General features: G+C 43.2%; 2 long non-coding RNA genes across 2 annotated transcripts in view; one reads left to right on the forward strand and one right to left on the reverse strand.

Moving 5' to 3' along the window:
* The window catches only part of LOC310837049, a 56,090-nt gene that overhangs the window by 13,718 nt on the left and 27,602 nt on the right, over positions 1-14,770 (reverse strand). The gene's annotated exons all lie outside the window — the stretch shown is intronic.
* Positions 681-13,557, forward strand: LOC310837069. The gene is made up of 4 exons (XR_014560403.1): positions 681-820; positions 5,567-5,654; positions 8,723-8,896; positions 13,391-13,557. It is a non-coding gene; the product is annotated as an uncharacterized lncRNA (long non-coding RNA).

Here is a 14,770-nt window from a genome sequence, read left to right on the forward strand (position 1 = left end):
AACACCCTCTGGCCGACAATGCCCAAAAGGAAGGCCTCTGGTTTCTTAGGGAAGGTATACTTAAATACCTTTTTCAACACATTATATATCATTTCCAGAAAACCTTAACTCTAGGGCAGGTCCACCAGAGGTGAAAGAACGTTCCTTCAGTTTCTTTACATTTCCAACATTTATTATCAGACAAATGGTATATCTTAGCAAGCTTGACTGGGGTCATGTACCACCTATATATCATTTTCATAATATTTTCTTTCAAGGCATTACATGCCGTGAATTTCAACCCGGTGGTCCATAACCTTTCCCAGTCAGCAAACATGATATTGTACCCAATGTCCTGTGCCTATTTTATCATAGCCGATTTAACCGTTTCATCTTGTGTATTCCATTTTAGCAGCAAATTATACATTCTTGAAAGTACCTTAGTCTTAGGTTCTAACAATTCCGTTTCCAACTTTGATTTTTCCACCTGGAATCCTATCTTTTTATCCATCTTAAAAACCTCTTTGATCTGAGCATAATGTAACCAATCTCGCACTTTATCTTTTAGTTTCTCCAAACTCTGCAACCTCCAATTATCTCCATCTTTTTCTATTATTTCCCAATATTTCGGCCATTTGGCCTCCATACTGAGTCTTTTCCGGGCGGTGCTCACTGGGACTGTTAGTGAGGAAAGTAGGGAACTCAACAGTAGGTGGAACCAGATCCAATGATAGGAAGAAACAACTATTTTGTCCATGCCTTCTACCCTGCAGAGGCAGCACTGAGAATAAGGAGTAGGGAGCTGGCATACAGTTCCACCCACTGGAGCTCTAAAAAGGAAGTAAGACAGGGGGCACACAAGCTGAGAGCAGTGGGGCAGGGCACTCTTCTCCCTAAGAGACCAACCCTTGAAACAAGTTTGAATTCTCTCGTGCTGCTCTCAAAAACTGTTTTAGGAGACCAGTACACACACGGAGCAGGAAGGGGAGCCCAAAAAAAAAAACATTGCACCCACAAAGCTCCCTAGAAACAACACCTGCAGAGAGCATACATAGCAAAGGACTCAAGATCCAGCTAGGAAGGGAAATACTCTTTTTATAAGCCGCCAAAAAACAGGCAAGGAGGGCAACTACAGACCCACACAGACAGCATCCCATCCATGACTCCATCCTACTTCTGCCATTATGTTGCTATAGCCTCACTGGTGGAATTTCTCCCCTGGTAGGGCTCTGTGCCAGTGGATCTAGAGTGTTCTGGTGGTGTATCTGTTATGGCAGTGGCATATCTTCATTTCCACCAGCACTGAAGGACCTTCTGCTAAATCTTATAACCTCTCACCTGAGAGATCTTCAATACAGACTTTAGGCCCACACTGCAGAGCAGCTGAGCTTATCTATACTATGACAATTCTGCCCAACCTCCTCACCAAATATATTGGGCGATAGAATTTCCACCTGTACAGATCCCCTATTGACACTCTCTATAATTATTGTAACCCTCACATTACACCATAGATTAATAGATCCAATTTCTAAGAAAGAGGCCATTTAAACAAGGCAAAATGATGAAACTCAAAAGAGGAAAAATAGAAGTCTTTAGAAATAGCAGAGACCTGACATGCTAAATGAATGTTACTTGTGTCAAGTTGTTTATTTAAATGCATCTATTTAAAACATTTAACTAGGAATTTACCACTGAGATTAAAGGAGTTACATATATTTAGCCTAGAGGAACAACATGATAACATTTAAACATCTAGCAGGCCATGTTTTAAATGAAGGAAGAAAAAGAACTGAGAGTGTTAGTAAGACTGGGCTGATGGGGGAGGAGTGCAAGTCCACATTGTGCTTTGTTGTCCTCTTCTGGCAGAGCTAACAGCTTGTGCTGAGGGCCTTAGCAGGTCTAAGATTCCATCCACACTTAACATTTACTCTATGCTTTTTACTTTATGCTTTTAAAGCTCTGTGTCTGTACACACACACACACACACACACACACACACCGTGCTTTCCGCACCAAACTCTCTCTTTAATGCTAAATCAGAACAAACAGCAATTTGGGTTTTCTGCTGCACAAAAGGTAGTTTGGAGTGATGAGCTGCTTGCTGATACAGGGAACAAGAAGGATGTTGTAATGTGTCTTGTAATGTGCTTTATTTTGGTGTTTGGGGAAGAGATAATATTGTTGCACGCCACCCAAATTCTCCAGAACACTTATTGGTCCAGGAATTCACAGTGGTCTGACACCCACAAACTCATAACACTATCTTTCTCCCTTTGTAGGGGAGGAACATGAAAGGAGAGAGAAGTAGAATGTGCAAAACACATGCTTAAAGGCTTGCCTGAATTGAGATTATGCAGATATATAGGTGCCTCTGGCTTTTGTGTGGCTGGAATGTAGTCTACTGTACAAAGGTAAGAGTCACATCTGTTGCTTGACTTACTTTTGCCTCTGGCTCCACGCAGTGCTGGCATGAGACATCCAGAAGTTTGCCTGTGAAGTTATGGGGCTGTTGGATTGAAAAAGGTTTCCCACTCCATCTTGCAGGATAGAACAGCCTTTGCCAACCAGATGCTTTGGACTACACTTCCCATAAAAAGTGGTGTTGGGGGATGAGTGTTCAGACCCCTGGGCTCTCACTTGCGGGGTGCCTCAGGGTTCCATCCTCTCCCCGATGCCTTTTAATATCTATATGAAGCCACAGGGAGAGATCATCAGGGGGTTTGGACTGGGTGTCCATCAATATGCAGATGATACCCAGCTCTACCACTCTTTTAAATCAGAACTAGTGAAAGTGATGAAGGTCCTGTGTGAGTGTCTGGAGGCAATTGGAGGATGGATGGTGGCTAACAGATTGAGGTAGAATCCTGACAAGACAGAAGTACTGTTTTGGGGGGACAGGGGGCGGGCGGGTGTGGGGGACTCCCTGGTCCTGAATGGGCTAACTGTGCCCCTGAAGGACCAGGTTCACAGCCTGGGAGTCATTTTGGACTCACAGCTGTTCATGGAGGCACAGGTCAATTCTGTGTCCTGGGCGGCTGTCTACCAGCTCCACCTGGTGTGCAGGCTGAGACCCTACCTGCCCGTAGACTGTCTCACCAGAGTGGTGCCTGCTCTGGTTATCTCCCGCTTGGACTACAGCAATGTGCTCTATGTGGGGCTACCTTTGAAGGTAACCTGGAAGCTGCAACTAATCCAGAATGCAGCAGCTAGACTGGTGACTGGGAGCGGCTGCCGAGACCATATAACACCGGTCCTGAAAGACCTACATTGGGTCCCAGTACATTTCCAGGCACAGTTCAAAGTGTTGGTGCTGACCTTCAAAGCCCTAAATGGCCTCAGCCCTGAAGAAGCATCCCTACCCCCATCGTTTGCCTGGACACTGAGGTCCTCCTCTGAGGGTCTTCTGCTGCTTCCCTCATTGTGAGAAGCGAAGTTACAGGGAACCAGGTAGAAGGCCTTCTCAACAGAAGTGCCCTCCCTGTGGAACACCCTCCTTTCAGATGTCAAGGAGACAAAGAACTATACAACTTTTAGAAGACATCTGGAGACAGCCCTGTATCAGAAAGTTTTAATGTTTGATGTTTTATGAAGTTTTATATATTCTCTAAGCCACCTAGAGTAGCTGGGGAAACCCAACCAGATGGGCAGGGTATTATTATTATTATTATTATTATTATTATTATTATTATTACTATTATTATGCCCTAGCCAACATGGCTGTATGATGATGGGATTGTCATGAGACATTCTTGTTGGCTAAGGATGGAGAATGTAATCCTGCAGGTGTCACTACAGCTTCTATTATTCCTGACTATTGACCACGTTAGCTGTGGTTGATGGAAATGGGGGTCCACCACCATCTGGAGGGCCAAAGATTCCCCATCTCTCATGTAGATGTTGCTAAAGTTTTGTTTTTGTTTTTTACTTGATCCAGATTAGACACCATTCCAATCTGTCACTTTTATTGCAGTTCCTCTTGCCTTTGTTTCCATGACATGCACACACAACCCCCCCCCACACACAAAAAAACCTACACAACTCATTTGCTTAAATTCCCTTTCATGATATTTAAGAAATTATGCCCCACTTTTTGAGACAACTTCTCTACAAAGCAGCTTACAACCATATTCAAAATCACAACAATATTACTGTATATAACAATCGTAACATTTATAGCAAGAAGTACTGGTCATGATGGCTATATGAAAGGTTTGTGCATGGACCTCAAGATTTGCCTATAATTTGTATCTATTACTGAGTCATTCTGTGCTCTCTCCACTTCAATCTGGGTTCCCATTTCCAAGTCGCTCTGTATAGAACAACGCTTTCTATTCACTACAGTGCAGAATCTAAAAATAGCTTTAACCACTTTCCCCCTTTGGGTTCAAGTGGATGAAATTTGCAGGAGGAGGAGTTCTTCCACAGTGGATTAAGCCAGCAAAATTGCATGCAGATAACATCCAAAGGTTTCCATGCAGATCACTTTTACAATTGTTATAAAACAGAGGGAAAGTCTATAATTTTTTCGTTTTCTGCCAGAATTAGGTGCAGTTTCTAGGCATGGTCATCCTTATGAATCTGCTCAGCCATTGTGTACAAAGGATGTTTGATTAGTTGGCCTTTGGCTGTTAGATCCAGCAGTGCTTTTCTTAGGAATTCTCTTGACGAGATGGGGATGCTATTTAAAGCCAATGCTACAAGATGAGGCTTCACAGCCAATCTTGCCAGAGAGGGAGAGAGATATAACTCCCTCTTTTTTTTCAGAAGCCAGCATATTGATTGAATCCCCACCCCATATTCAGCCTAAATTAAACACTTTTCTCTTTTCAGGGCTGCTCCAAACTTTATTGAAGAGGGATTAGGCGCAGAAATCCTTAAGTATATTATTTCAAAATTAATTTAAAATATTGAAACAGAGTGCTCCAACTTTTTTGTTCCATAATTTTAATTTATGTGGTTAAATTATTATTTTTCAATAATTATCAATGGATTATGCTCTGACCAAAAGAAAACACTACCCTGCACATTCAACAGAAACAACAAGTTTCACCCTTAGATTGTTATTTTGTGACTCTGGTCCCTCTTGGCAGATTTGCTTAGGAATTAATAAATAAATGGATTAGCAGTGTATGTTTACTCAGAATCTAGTCCCATTGTTGTTATATGGGGCTTATTCCCAGGTTAGTGGATATATGTTCACACACACACACACAAATATCTCTTATAACTCAACCATTGGCCTTTTTTTGGTATGTATCGGGGTGGGGAAAGAGAATTTACATTCTGCTGTGGTTACTTGTATTGCACGCAGCATTCTTTAATTTAGAGAGAAAACTGGATTTCCACGGCTGCACTCACACCGGTGCCGTTATGAAATGCTATAACTTAGCAAACACTATGCATAACTTACTACAGATCAAGGCCTTTCATCTTGTAGATTGCAATCCAAATCATGCTGTAAGTGTGTTTGTCATTCCCCACAGAAGCAGTTCATTTTATTCTGGGGGAAACAGAAGGGGAGGGGGAAGGAAAACCCTGCCATTTTCTGAGCCACATACTGAGTTTTGCATGGCTTTCTTTGCAGAAGTGCTCACACGGTTCATTAAGGAGAGACTATAGTACTGGGGAGGGCCCGGAGCTCAGCAACTGAGAACCTGCTTTGCATGCATAAGGTTTGTCTAATCTATGGAATCATTGGTTAAAAGGATTCCTTGTAGACAGGGCCAAAAAAGTCCTGGCAGTGTAGGATTTTTCTATCATAGATTTTTATTGATTTTCATACAATTTAACAAATTCAATTCAGTTTCCATACTATAGTCCCTTAGCATTTTGACTTCCCATCCTCACTTCCATGATGTTTCTGTTCAAATCATTTTATCTACTGCCTTAAATAGAATACTTATTTCTGTAACATATATTCTCCATTACATTTTTTTTTTATCATTCTCATTTCCAGTCCTGCCTGCAATTTGGTTTAGTTAGGGTCTCCACTCTTCCACAAACCTTTCAATTTTTTGGTCTCTTATTTTTGCCATCAATTTCATCATCTCCATACAGTCCAGTGTTTCCCAAAGTGGGTGACCTTGCAACTAGTCGAGATAAGACTAACTGCAGGAGTTTCCTCTTCCTGAGAACTTCCGGAGAACTCAATAGACAGGAGGATATGTAGTGAGGGCAAAACAAGACTTAATTGCTTCTGCTTGGCACTGTCCCTAGCTCCACCTACTGTTTGGGGTTCCTGCCTTCCACCCTACCAGTCCCAATGGATACCAGACACCAATGGAATCTGGCGACCTGCCAAAATCATGAAGTAAACAGACCAATAGTACTTGGTAGTGCCATGCAGACATCCAGTGAATGTTTCTGTGGAGGGTGAGGACAGAATTGTGGCCAGTGTCCCTGATTTCCACATGGTCAATATGCACATTATATACACATAGGTTCTCTCTGTAAAATCTGCAAAGGACAGGGTCCCCAATGGTACATTATTCAGTTCAGCAAGATGGCAATCAAAGTGGTGACGGAGGAACCAGTCCCAATTCCTGCCCACAAATTCACCGAATCTCTGCACAAGGCTACTAAAAGGCAATACTGTGTCACACTGGGGGACAGGGGGTGGGCAGGTGTGGAGCATTCCCTGGTCCTGAATGGGGTAACTGTGCCCCTGAAGGACCAGGTTCACAGCCTGGGAGTCATTTTGGACTCACAGCTGTTCATGGAGGCACAGGTCAATTCTGTGTCCTGGGCGGCTGTCTACCAGCTCCACCTGGTGTGCAGGCTGAGACCCTACCTGCCCGTAGACTGTCTCACCAGAGTGGTGCCTGCTCTGGTTATCTCCCGCTTGGACTACAGCAATGTGCTCTATGTGGGGCTACCTTTGAAGGTAACCTGGAAGCTGCAACTAATCCAGAATGCGGCAGCTATACTGGTGACTGGGAGCGGCCTCCGAGACCATATAACACCGGTCCTGAAAGACCTACATTGGCTCCCAGTACATTTCCGTGCACAGTTCAAAGTGTTGGTGTTGAACTTTAAAGCCCTAAACGGCCTTGGCCCAATATAGCTGAAGGAGCGTCTCCACCCCAATCTTTCTGCCCAGACACTGAGGTCCAGCGCCAAGGGCCTTCTGGTGATTCCCTCTCTGCAAGAAGCAAAGCTACAGGGAACCAGGCACAGGGCCTTCTCGGTAGTGGCGCCCGCCCTGTGGAACGCCCTCCTATCAGATGTCAAAGAGATAAACAACTACCTGACATTTAGAAGACATCTGAAGGCAGCCCTGTTCAGGGAAGTTTTTAATGTGTGACATTTTAATGTATTTTAAATCTTTGTTGGAAGCCGCTCAGAGTGGCTGGGGAAACCCAGCCAGATGGGCGGGGTACAAATAATAAATTATTATTAATATTATTATTATTATTATTATTAAAAATAACATCATCAGAAGAGGAGACTCAGTCATACAGAGCCCCTCTTGCATCACAGTATGTACCCCGCAGCCATGGAGGAGAATCCCATCACAGATCCCAGTAGCTTGTTGGGGAGTCTCTTCAGGTACTGGCCCTAGGATATAGCCCGTTTTAATGCTCTGCCCCCCAGAGTCCTGAACAGCCGCCCTCTTGCTCCAGACTCTCCACAGTCAAACCTGGTTTTCTAAAGCAGCAGTGGTAACAGAAAGCCTGAAGTGAAGCCCAAACCAAAAGATGCAGCACTTGACTCATAGCCTGAATTCTGTCCTGGAGGAGAAATCATGAATCTCTAGATCTAAGCTAGGATGGAATAGCAGTGCCTTTCACACTGAATGGATATCACTGGTGACGCATCTTTCTGGATGCTTGGCTGGACAGTTCCTGTGCCGTCTCAGCAATCTACTGGCCTCAGCTGTAGATAGGGAATCTGAGTCTTTCAGCCCCAACACTGACGGTGATTAGACAGACACCTTGATAAGTTCAGTCTCAGTGGTGTGGCTCTCTAGTAAATGAAGTACTCCCATCAATTTTGCTACCATCTTCCTTTGTCAGAGGAGAATAAGCACAGTAAACAAGTTTCTGCAGGGTAAGAAAGGACCCACTTTAACAGCAGCAGCGAAGAACAAAAATTAATGCAAGAAACTCATACAGCATATGTCATTGTCCAGTCTTGGCACCAAATTTCCTTGAACAAATTTCAGCTAAGCATGCCGACTGATAAATCCATGAGCATAAAGTGTAAATCTCTCACTCCAAGAGCCTATCTCGCCTAACACCACCCTGTTTATTGCCTATGTACTGCAGTTGCTGCACAACACTGTACCCACTTAGCATAACAATTCCATATTTCAAATCCAACTGCAGGTAACACTAATTACAAGAGAATGTTGTTTGGCATCTGCATTGAATGTATTTGTAAGCCTAACACAGAATTATCCATGAATGTTAAAAGATCTGTTGCTTATTAATGAGTGCAACACCCGTTCTATTCAATATTTTTGGACATGTTTTGGTCCAGCTTTCAAAAACTGAATATATCAGTCTTACAAATGCTGGCTCTGCTGCTACAGATGTTGCCAGCCAACAGAACTGGGAGGGCATTGGGGTGGGGGTGGGGGATAGAGGGAAGTTGCTGGCAAAAGCGGAAGATTTTTTTATTGTAAAACTGCGTAGAAAAATGATGAATTGTCTTTGTGATATGTACACAGGAAGGAGGAGGGCAAATGCTTTTGGCAGCCAAGTTAGATCTCGTTTTCTCCTCTTTTCTCTGCTAATAGATGTGAAATGGCTCGTGCCATTGTCCAGTCTTTTGAGGATAAGATGACTGCACTGTCAGATTTTTATCCCCCACTGATGACTCCTTTTTCTAAAGTGGGAATACGGAGAACAAATTTCCCTTTAGATCTCTGTCGGTGGAGTAAGGCTCATGTATTCCCCAAGGATGGACTCAGGTAGCATTAAAACCATAAGCCCCTTGCTTTCTAGATATGGGATGGACCTTGAGGGGATTGAAGGATACACACAGGTGTAGGAAGTAGGTGAAATGGATGAAATATTTGATCATAGAACTGGAAGGGATCATGGAGGTCATGTAGTCCAACCCCCTGCTAAATGCAGGATCTGCAAATGGGATGAAACTACAGCCGGTTTGAGAAACCTTTGGCACTCTAGATGCTGCTGAACTACAACTCCCACCTATTATCCCTGACCATTGGCTATGCTTGCTGGGACTTATAGTACTTGCAGTCTCACAACATCTAGAGGGCCACAGGTGCCCGATCCCAGATTTAGATAACACCATGTAAATATTTACATTGAAAATGTTCTGAATGTGCCATTCTTCTCTGTGCATTCTTCTCTTTGTCCACACCAGGCACTCTGGCAGGAGACACCCTGCTGCGTGTGCAGCTGCCTGCTCCCATACGGGGGCCTTGGCAGGTGAATCAGGAGCAGCCCCAGGACAGCAGCAGCCAAGGGGCCAACCAGTGCAGCAGTGGGCCAATGTGTATGGTGGCAGGGCCAGCCATGGTGCAAGAAGCATGTGGCTCGCCATCCTGAGACACCAAAGGGGGCAGGCAGAGAGAGGGGGATGTATAAGCAGGGAAGGGCCCCCAAGAGATGCATGTGCTGCATGTTGCTGCCAGAAAAGGGAGCCACCTCCCTCCCAACCTCACAGCACCTTTGGGACCACTGCGGTCCAGTTGTGCCCTTCAGAATTTCTGCCTGGGGTGATGTCCCCTACTGCCTCTCCATGCTACGCCTCTGCAGTCAACCAAAGTACTAGGAAAACCAATCAAAGAACTGGACAACTTGGATGATAGCTCTCTGAATGACTGTTAGCAACAACAGGTAAAAAGGAACTCTAGTTGGAGGGGGGGAATTGGAGAGGGCTGGTGCCCTTATGTTTGTGAACTTCACTGGATGCTAAATGGATTATCTCTCAACAGCAAGTCAGCATTCCACGGCATGTAGGACACTCTGTCTTCATTGGGCTGTTCTTGATATTCCCCCATTAAGTCCCCCGCCCCGCTAAAGATTTTTGTACTTTTGAAAATCTTGAGGTTGCCCTAAGATGGCTGATACCTCCCTCTTGTTTATGGGTGATGCCATTCTGGCTACATAAGGAATGGTACTCACAGCCTAGACATCAGAAACAGATAGAAAGGTGATAAACAGAGCTCATATTTAAAGCCTCATGAGATCCATCAGTGAGAATCCAGGATATATGACATCACACCAGCCAAGGATATATGGCTACAATATCTTTTGACACAGTCTCCCGAACTACTTATGAGTGGAGACTGCATAGAGTAACACCTGGTTGCTAACACACAATTGTTGCTCAATAAAGCAGTAGTGAGTCTAGTATGAGCAGTAATGACACAGAAGAAATAGAAGAAATGGCAAGTTTACCTGAATGCTTCTATCTGGCTGTCAAAAGAAAAAAAAATCTGAAAAGGAGCTGTGATGTTTATAGCATTCACTGTCTGTGATGTTAGCTGTAGAAACAGCAATGAGAGGAAGAAAGTGGTGTGAAAATACAGATACAAGGGAATGTTTACAGCAGATTTTTTTTCTCCAACACAAAATAAGGGCCAAAATAATATCTGAAATAAGAGCACTGCCTGTTGTATGAAGGCAGCTCGTCTTCCTTATGCTCCCTGATCGCACTCTTAACCCCTTAGAAGGCCCAGGAGTGGATTGGTTTGTATTGGAGGTCGGATGTGGGTGGGGAAAGCCATTTCTTTGCAAAAGAAGGAAAGAAGGCATTAAAAAAATTATTGAGCCAATTACAGCACTACTTAGTACAAAAAGAAAGAGGGAAGGAGCAAAATGGACAAAATTAATCATGGATGCATTTGACCCACAATGCTTGTAATGAGTATTTAAACACTCCTTTTGAGAAGAACAGGGGAGGGAGAGAAACAAGCAAAAAAATAAAAACCCTAACTCCACAAAAAACTGGTTATACTAAAAAGCCAATTCTGGAACTTGAATTATTATTTCCTTTTCTGTAATTAATTTTAGCCTAGAAGAGACATTAAATACTGCTTCAAAACCTAAATACATTGTTTGGGAGAGCTCAGAATGGAGACATTATTTCCCAGTTATTCTTTTTCATTCCGACTCAACACAGATATTTATTTATTTATTTATTTATCCTAAAGCAATAGGTATATAGAGAAAAAAAGATAAAGTATAGGGGTGGTGAATCTTCCCACTTCTGGTGGGAGGCTCCCACTAGCACAGGGAATGGGAAAATTGTCCCTGCCTTACAGGGCTCCTGATCTGAGTTCTCTGGCTCCTTATATCAGCACATCACACATTCAGGCACATGGTGCTAATTGGATAGACTTCATCCTGGATATACAGTGGTACCTCGGGTTACATACACTTCAGGTTACAGACTCCGCTAACCCAGAAATATTACCTCGGGTTAAGAACTTTGCTTAAGGATGAGAACAGAAATCGTGCAGCAGCGGCGCAGCGGTAGCAGGAGGTCTCATTAGCTAAAGTGGTGCTTCAGGTTAAGAACAGTTTCAGGTTAAGAACAGACCTCCAGAACAAATTAATTTCATTCTGATCTCTGCACTAAAGGGGATTTTAGAAATGCATATCTGTTTATCAACAAAATATTTCCAACTGAGGAGTTTAGAAACCTCTATGTGTCCTCAGTGCTAAAATAGATGTTACTTTCATAGTGTGATTAGGTAAAGGTGAAGGACCCCTGGACGGTTAAATCCAGTTAAAGGCAACTCTGGGGTGTGGCACTCATCTCATTTTTCAGGCTGAGAGAGATGGTGTTTGTCCACAGACAGCTTTCCAGGTCATGTGGCCAGCATGACTAGACCACTTTTGGCAGAAAAGGACAACATGACAGAAGCAAGAGTGCACCAAAACATTGTTTACCTTCCTGCCACAGCAGTATCTATTTATCTGCTTGCACTGGTGTGCTTTCAAACTGCTGGGTTGGCAGAAGTAGGGACAGAGGAACAGGAGCTGACCCCGTCATACATATTCGAACTGCTAACCTTCCAGTCGGCAAGCCCAAAAGGCTCAGTGTTTTAGACCACATCGCCACAGCAACTATATCAAGAGATGCTTTTAGTAGGCACAAGAGGTGGGTGCAACTTTCAGTGGAACTATATCACGGGGGGGTGGGGGGGTGTTAACCCTTCCTTTCTCCAGCTGGGGCATTTTGGTGCTGGGAGATTGGGAAGTGCCTGGACCATTTAAAAAATAGAACCTTTGACTGAGTGCTCCAAGAACTAGGGCTGAGCCAAGGAATTTTGGAGCTTGAGGCAAAAGGCAAGATGGCGTTTTCTCTTCCCCATTCCATAATGCTGAAGCTTATTGAACTGGCAGTTGAATCTTACTTTAACTCTGGTTATCAGGCAATGCCTAAGCAGCTGCCTAGCTTAGGTGGTGTTTGGCAAGCTGAACAGCCTACATAGCTCTGCCTTCCAACACAGATGAATGACTTAGGAAGGATGGCTGGGGAAGGAAGTGAACCTCTGCTACTTCATGCATCCACAAACCTGCTTCCTGAGGCACCAACTTCCCTCTAGTCTTGACTGTAGTACCTCAAGGACTGCCTCTGCCCCATATGAACCAACCTGGACCCTGTGATCATCTGAGGCCCTTCTTCACGTACCTTCCCTCCACAAGAGGGGTATTTACAATGCAGTCAAACCAACAATGCAAGGATATTTTATAAGTTGTGTGTCCTTGTTTCTCGATTTGATCCTTTTACATGGTCTTGTATGTTTTGTGGAATTTTAAGTATTGTGATTTGCTGTTATTTTTCTTGATTTTAGATTAGTCATTCTTTATTGTAATTGATAAGTGTAAACTGTTTAATTATTATTTGCTGGTGTTTAACTTTACTGTTTACCAATAGATTTTAATAGATTATTGAATATTGCTTTATTTGATATATGTTTATTTTAAAGTTATTGTGACCTTTTTATACTGGATCAGATTGTTACTATTAATGTTTGGTGTTTTATTGTGTTTTTATGTGTGTTGGAAGCTGCCCAAACCAGATGGGCGGTGGATAAATAAATATTATTATTATTATTATTATTATTATTATTATTATTATTATTATTTCTAGGTAGGCACATGATAGGAGCTGAATCTCATATAGCTTCCCTGTAAGATTGCTAGAGAGAACTCTGAGAGACACTCCCATTGTGCCCTGATGGGGGAGAGTGTAGCCATATAAAATCTCCTCACCTGTCTGGGCACTTCCTCTTTGCTCTTTCACCTCATGTAGAACATACACTAAGTCTAAGCCACAGCTCTGACTCCATTTTAAACTAGACCAAAGTATGTCTTTGTTCCTGGATTACCATTTTAAGCCTGCCTGAACAATGCTGCTGTTACCTGTTACTCTTCAACAAGTATTCTGAGTGAGCAAATGTTATTTTTTCCCTTTCAAGGGTTGCCATATTTCAAAGAGCAAAAAAGAGGACACATTTGCCGACTTCTGCTTTTAGCTATGGATTGCTATGACGACTCTCATTTTACATACCCATGAAAAAGAGGATGCGTCCTGGAAAAAGAGGACAGATGGCAACCCATAGAGGACATAAACTTTACAGAAGGCACTGAGTTAAAAAATATATATGAGGGGGTACTTAGTGCAATAAGGGGGGGACCTCTGGGAATGGTTGCTGCACATGTTCTACTGAAAAGTGAGAAATTAACCCCCTAAAATGTGGGTACATGCACACCTCTCTGTATTGCAGCTATGAGTCTTTGCTGAGGGTATTATTAACTTGGATCGTGTCCTGTGTGCAGGAGAAAAGTGACAAACTGGATACTTGCGATCAGCATTAAAATTCTGGGTGGCTGTTAAAGTGTTTTGGAGACAGAGAGCGAGACAGAGAAAATATACTTTACAGGATATGAAACAGCTGCCCTTCAGCTGGTGTCCCTCACAGATTGCATCTATCGCTTACAGATTTCACAGATTACATTTGTGATGCATGTTACCCTGGGAAGTCAATCTGACCAGACAACACGAGAGGCTTAAATTCAGCCCAACTTTATTCTGTCTGGTTTTATAGAACCTAAGTGAAATATTGCCACTAACTGGCCAAAAAAAAAAAAAAAAAGGTTTTCCCATGACCCAGTGATAGAAAAATGATTGAGAACTCTCAGCTTCTTGATACTATGTTGTCAACCTCCCCTGAACAGTTAATCAAACTTTTAATTGAGGAGGGGGGCAGACAATCCGCTCACTGTTTGAAAGTACACATGAGATTGCCACATTCAGCTGTTTTATAAAGGAGCTCTAGGAAGAATGCTGATGGGGTGGTGACAAAATTCAGTTCACATTTAAAGGCGACCCTGGCTAATTAACATTTTCCAAAACAGTAAATGAGCCAAAGCATAGTCAGCCAATGAAATTTACATAGCTACAAATTTTGCAATGCAGTTCTCCAGCCAAGTAAATGATATACTAGGGTAAAGTGTGCATATAAATGTATGTATTAATGAAACGAACATACAAAAATGCATTATATTAGGTGACACAGGGCTCTGCCCCTGCTCTCTCTGCTCGGCAACCCCCTCTGCTAACTCTCCACCCTTTACATCTCAAACAAAAAACTGGCAGCAGCATTCACGACCAGCAACCTCCCACAGCACCAGTCACCCCCATGGTGCCCATCTCTCCCTCACCTGACATCACAGTAACATCAAGCGATGCTTCCCTTTGAAGCCCCAATTCCTGGGACTTCAAAGTGAGACATGGGGCCTTTAAACAGTGCTTTGTAAACACCCTCCCAAGGAGATGCTTACAAAGAGCTTTCAAG

Source organism: Podarcis gaigeae (assembly GCF_964106915.1).
Source record: "Podarcis gaigeae genome assembly, chromosome: Z".
Lineage (NCBI taxonomy): Eukaryota > Metazoa > Chordata > Lepidosauria > Squamata > Lacertidae > Podarcis > Podarcis gaigeae.